Source organism: Nerophis lumbriciformis, linkage group LG34 (assembly GCF_033978685.3).
Source record: "Nerophis lumbriciformis linkage group LG34, RoL_Nlum_v2.1, whole genome shotgun sequence".
In the NCBI taxonomy this organism is placed as follows: Eukaryota; Metazoa; Chordata; class Actinopteri; order Syngnathiformes; family Syngnathidae; genus Nerophis; species Nerophis lumbriciformis.
In genome coordinates, this window is record NC_084581.2 from 17,430,253 (window position 1) to 17,436,911 (window position 6,659).

Sequence of the window (6,659 nt, forward strand, 5' to 3'; positions counted from 1 at the left end):
GGCAGTCAAAGACTGGCTTTTAGACCACCAGTCCTGCTCACATTAACGATACCAGGCGCGTATTTGGCCATCAGATGATACCCTCGCAGGTACCATGTGATGTCCACCAGAGTACCAGTCTAATACGCCATTTACGTATGCAGTACCAATGGGGTATCTAGCTATTGGATGATACCCTCGTGGGTACCATCTGATCGCTATTGTACTGTATGCTGTGTTATGTGGATTTTGATAAAAGAAACTGTTGCACATTATATACTTCTGCACTTTAAACGATGCTCTTAAAATATTGTAACTTGCACATTCTTTGTGTATTGCACTTGTTTTTTAAAAATTGCATTTCATTATATAATTTCAATCTTATGTACAAACCCCGTTTCCGAGTTGGGATATTGTGTTAGATGTAAATATAAACGGAATACAATGATTTGCAAATCATTTTCAACACATATTCAGTTGAATATGCTACAAAGACTACATATTTGATGTTCAAACTGATAAACTTTTTTTTTTTTTGCAAATAATCATTAACTTTAGAATTTGATGCCAGCAACACGTGACAAAGAAGTTGGGAAAGGTGGCAATAAATACTGATAAAGTTGAGGAATGCTCATCAAACACTTATTTGGAACATCCCACAGGTGAACAGGCAAATTGGGAACAGGTGGGTGCCATGATTGGGTATAAAAGTAGATTCCATGAAATGCTCAGTCATTCACAAACAAGGATGGGGCGAGGGTCACCACTTTGTCAACAAATGCGTGAGCAAATTGTTGAACAGTTTAAGAAAAACCTTTCTCAACCAGCTATTGCAAGGAATTTAGGGATTTCACCATCTACGGTCCGTAATATCATCAAAGGGTTCAGAGAATCTGGATAAATCACTGCACATAAGCAGCTAAGCCCGTGACCTTAGATCGCTCAGGCTGTACTGCATCAACAAGCGACATCAGTGTGTAAAGGATATCACCACATGGGCTCAGGAACACTTCAGAAACCCACGGTCAGTAACTACAGTTGGTCGCTACATCTGTAAGTGCAAGTTAAAACTCTCCTATGCAAGGCGAAAACCGTTCATCAACAACACCCAGAAACGCCGTCGGCTTCGCTGGACCTGAGCTCATCTAAGATGGACTGATACAAAGTGGAAAAGTGTTCTGTGGTCTGATGAGTCCACATTTCAAATTGTTTTTGGAAACTGTGGACGTCGTGTCCTCCGGACCAAAGAGGAAAAGAACCATCTGGATAGTTATAGGCGCAAAGTTGAAAAGCCAGCATCTGTGATGGTATGGGGGTGTATTAGTGCCCAAGACATGGGTAACTTACACATCTGTGAAGGCGCCATTAATGCTGAAAGGTACATACAGGTTTTGGAGCAACATATGTTGCCATCCAAGCAACGTTACCATGGACGCCCCTGCTTATTTCAGCAAGACAATGCCAAGCCACGTGTTACATCAATGTGGCTTCATAGTAAAAGAGTGCGGGTACTAGACTGGCCTGCCTGTAGTCCAGACCTGTCTTCTATTGAAAATGTGTGGCGCATTATGAAGCCTAAAATACCACAACGGAGACCCCCAGACTGTTGAACAACTTAAGCTGTACATCAAGCAAGAATGGGAAAGAATTCCACCTGAGAAGCTTAAAAAATGTGTCTCCTCAGTTCCCAAACGTTTACTGAGTGTTGTTAAAAGGAAAGGCCATGTAACACAATGGTGAACATGCCCTTTCTCAACTACTTTGGCACGTGTTGCAGCCATGAAATTCTAAGTTAATTATTATTTGCAAAAAAAAAAAAAAGTTTATGAGTTTGAACATCAAATATCTTGTCTTCGTAGTGCATTCAATTGAATATGGGTTGAAAATGATTTGCAAATCATTGTATTCCGTTTATATTTACATTTAACACAATTTCCCAACTCATATGGAAATGGGGTTTGTAATTTTAATCTTGAGTAAATGTAATTGTGGATGCTAAATGTGCCATAAAAGGACAACAGACGTAAATTAGCCTGGTGCTCAATCTTGTGCAGCCATCTTTTTAATGTAACTGCACGTTGTCCTTCAAATAATAAAAGCAGTAAATAAAACTGGAAAAAAAAAGTTTTGTAATGCATTAATTATAATTACATACAATATCAGTATAGTATAATAAATAATAATTAGGGGTGTGACACGATCCTACGTCACGACGTCTCGTGAGATTAAAAGATTCAAAGAAAAGATGTCTCGCAGGCAGAACAAATTATTTTTATTTTATTTTTTTCAATTTTCCCAAGCATATGTGTCTCTGGCTTGAGGGATCGGAACCTCAGATAAATTTATTTGCGCACACTACAAACCGAGAGCTAGCAAACAACCTCGGCGTTCCCGACGCCAACCGCTCTCCTTCATTTGAGCGTGCCGTGTGTTCGTCCGAGCAGAAACAGCAAAACTGTCAATCATGGATGCCAAATTGTGTTAGAAAAGCACTCCGGACACACTAGAGGACTTCCCCCTGCAAGACGCCACTCCAAAGGCCAATATATAAGAAAATACAGTTTTCCATCGATTATTATTATTCCTGCAAAGTAGGGTCACTATTTTTTAATACATTTAATGAATATTACATGCATTTAAAGTTTTTTATAAGCCCTCCACACAGGTTTCACGCACATTTATAAACATGTTCTATGCTCTTAAAACAATTCATACACTCTAAAACCTACATTTTTTAACAATAAACTTAAATGGGTACCCGGCAGTGACGTGAGGCGGGGCCTCACCTGCCATCATGGAAAGAAAAAAATGTAAAAAGAAAAAAAATAAATTAAATTGTTATATGTATCCAGTGATTATACTATAAAGTTATTTTCCATTTAACTTCACCAGTTTTTATTTTTATTCAAAATCGCTGAATTTTCACATTTGCCATTCAAATACTGAGAAGAGACGGTGCTGTGATCAGCAGCCAGTTGAGGCACGTCACTCAATTGTGCCTCAACATGGATTGCGGACTCGGCTAACTGCTCGCCTGCTGTGCAGTGAGACCGTATTGCTATATGAACTATATTTTCCGCACCATAAGGCGCCCTGGGTTAAAAGCCGCGCCTTCAATGAACGGCATATTTCAAAACTTTGTCCACCAATAAGCCGCCCCGTGTTGTAAGCCGCATCTAACTGCGTTAAAGGAATGTCAAAAAAACAGTCAGATAGGTCAGTCAAACTTTAATAATATATTAAAAACCAGCGTTCTAACAACTCTGTTCACTCCCAAAATGTACGCAAATGTGCAATCACAAACATACGTATATCAACATGGACAGAGCTGCGTGAAAAAAGCCACCCGGCCTCTTCGCGTAAACTTAAACTTACCTTAACCACTCGCTCATCTTTTCTTCATCCATCCCTTCGAGTTAGCTTTTATGATGACGCCGGCTGGAAAGGTCTCTTTTGGCAAGGTCTTCCTTTTGAATATCACCATGGGTGGAAGTTAGCATGGCAAGCTAGAACCACAGTGAAGGATGACTTCTCATTCCCTGTGGTGCGAATATTCACCGTACGTGCTCCCGTTGTATCCACAGTGCGGTTCACAGGAATATCAGTTGCTGTGAAATAGTAATCCGTGTGCGGATGGAGAGATTGCGTCTTTTCATGAACCGGATCCTTGTCGCTTAGTAGGAGCCATTTTGTGGTCTTTACAGATGTAAACAGGAAATGAAACGTACGGTGATATCCGCGCGTTTTTTCTTCTTCTTCCGGGGGCGGGTGGTTGCTTACAGTAGAAGAAGAAGCGCTTCCTGTTCTATGGGGGCGGGTGCTTACCTTGGCGGTTGCTTGCGTAGAAGAAGAAGCGCTTCCTGTTCTACCGGGAAAAAAGATGGCGGCTGTTTACCTAAGTTGCGAGATCGAAACTTTATGAAAATGAATCTTAATATTTATCCATATATAAAGCGCACCGGGTTAAAAGCCGCACTGTCAGCTTTTGAGTAAATTTGTGGTTTTTAGGTGCGGCTAATGGTGCGGAAAATACGGTATACATTTCCATAGTTTAGTTAGCTGAGGTATATAATGTACAGTGTACTTTGTCAACAACTGTATGTGTGTAACGTATTTCTTGGGCTGAGCAATCATAAAACTGCTGCGAAGACGCACTGTGTGAGGCTCGCAGTAATCCCGCCTCCTGGTGCCGGTTAATGCACCTCCGCCGCAGAGTGCACCCCCCGACGGGAGCGCCACACCAACCAAAGCCCACACCCAAACCCTCCACGTGCAAGACCGAATCCACCCAAAAAAAGTCACTTAACAAGAAGCCAAAAAGTACAAAAACAACAATGCTCGCGCCGGAGGAGCCGTGAACGACTGCAGGGACACAACATTAGGTACACCTGCAGACTGCAGCACGGATTTCATATTTCATTCATTCACAACTCCTCTAACACGAACACCACTGTTCCCGCACTTATAAGTAAAGGTAAGACCATAATAACGTTTTTTTAATTAAATGTGCTTTTTTGTGTGCTACAGTTTGTATGTGTAAAGTTAAAGTTAAGTTAAAGTACCAATGATTGTCACACACACACTAGGTGTGGTGAAATTTGTCCTCTGCATTTGACCCATCCCTTGATCACCCCCTGGGAGGTGAGGGGAGCAGTGGGCAGCAGCGGCGCCGCGCCCGGGAATAATTTTTGGTGTTTTAACCCCCAATTCCAAGCCTTGATGCTGAGTGCCAAGCAGGGAAGTATGCTGGTATGAGCTTTTAAACATAACCTGTTAACTGCTGCCAATCAAATGGTGAATAAGATACTCTTTGGGGTTCATTTGTTTGTAAATCTGACTGTGATGAAGTCAGTGCCTCACCAGCCATGAACCTCACCGCACGTCACTGGTACCCGGGCATCGATGTACACAATTATACTTTAAAATCCAAGATACACTGAGTCCGTGGTAAGGAAACACTGGACAGCCAAATCAGTGATAATCTGACAGCTGCGATATCATAAATGCAGAAAACCCCACGAAGCTCCTCAAAAAAGACACTTGATTATATTTACTTTGTTAACTTTATAATTTATAATTTTTAGTTTTTAACAGTTAAAAGCTGATGTGCCGGTCGTGCATGCAGACTTCAAAGTGCACCTGCATTGTTTTGTGGTGCAGTCACATTGTCAGTTAATTTTCTAAAAAAGCAGGGTGCTGTCAGGAATTCTGAGCAGCACCCAAACAAATTTTAAATCTTGTCTCGTCTCATTCCCATGAACATGATATCATGTATCGTCGTGTAAAATGAGTGTATCATCACGCCATTATAATAACATATTAAATATGTATATCTGCTCAGTGGCCTTGTGGTTAGTGTCCGCCCTGAGATCGGTAGGTTGTGAGTTCAAACCCCAGCAAAGTCATACCAAAGACTATAAAAAGAGGACCTATTACCTCCCTGCTTGGCACTCAGCATCAAGGGTTGGAATTGGGGGTTACATCACCAAAATGATTCCCGGGGGCAGCCACCGCTGCTGCTCACTGCTCCGCTCACCTCCAAGGGGGTAGAACAAGGGGATGGGTCAAATGCAGAGGACAAATTTCACCACACCTAGTGTGTGTGTGACAGTCATTGGTACTTTATAGGGCTGCGAATCTTTGGGTGTCCCACGATTCGATTCAATATCGATTCTTGGGGTCACGATTCGATTCAAAATCGATTTTTTTCGATTTAACGCAATTCTCGATTCAAAAACTATATTTTCCCGATTCAAAAGGATTCTCTGTTCATTCAATACATAGGATTTCAGCAGGATCTACCCCAGTCTGCTGACATGCAAGCAGAGTAGTAGATTTTTGTAAAAAGCTTTTATAATTGTAAAGGACAATGTTTTATCAACTGATTGCAATAATGTAAATTTGTTTTAACTATTAAATGAACCAAAAATATTACTTATTTTATCTTTGTGAAAATATTGGACACAGTGTTGTCAGGTTTGTCCCTGACAGTTTGACTATGTTTTAGTTTTTTCTCTGTTTGTCTTAGTTTCCTGTCAGCGCTTTTATTTTGTCTTCATTTCCTGAGTGTCTCCCTGAGTGCTGCTTCCCCTCAGCTGTGGCTGATTGGCACCTGGCCACACCTGGTGTCAATCAGCCAGCTGCTATTTATACCTGCCCTACCCTCCAGTCACTGCTGGATCATTGTCACTACTACCTGTCGTGTCGTTGTTCTTAATACTTGTCGTTGTAGCTCTGTCTACTTTTGGTTTCACTCTGCTCATGTCCTAGTTCCTTCGTGTCACAGTAAGTGTTTTTGGTTTCTTGTCCACAGTTAGCCTCTGTGCTATTTTAGTTCATAGCCAAGTTTGTTCTCCGCCTTGTGCGCGCCTTTTGTTACCTTTTCGTTTGTTGTTTTGCCTTAGTGTATAATTAAATCATGTTTTCTCGTACAATGCCTTCCGCCTTCTCTGCATCTTGGGGTTCGTCACCTACAAACGTTGACATAATGATCCAGCCAAATTCGAATCTCGCAGAGATGTCCATGGCGGAGAGGCTTAACAAAGTTTTGGACTTAATGGCTAATCTGAAGAAAAGTTCGGCCGCTTTTCAAGCCCTCTCCCTCCCACCCCTGTCGTCTGTGCTCCTATCTGGGGACGTCTGGGATCCGTCCCTTGGGGGAGGGGCTATGAGTAGCAGTG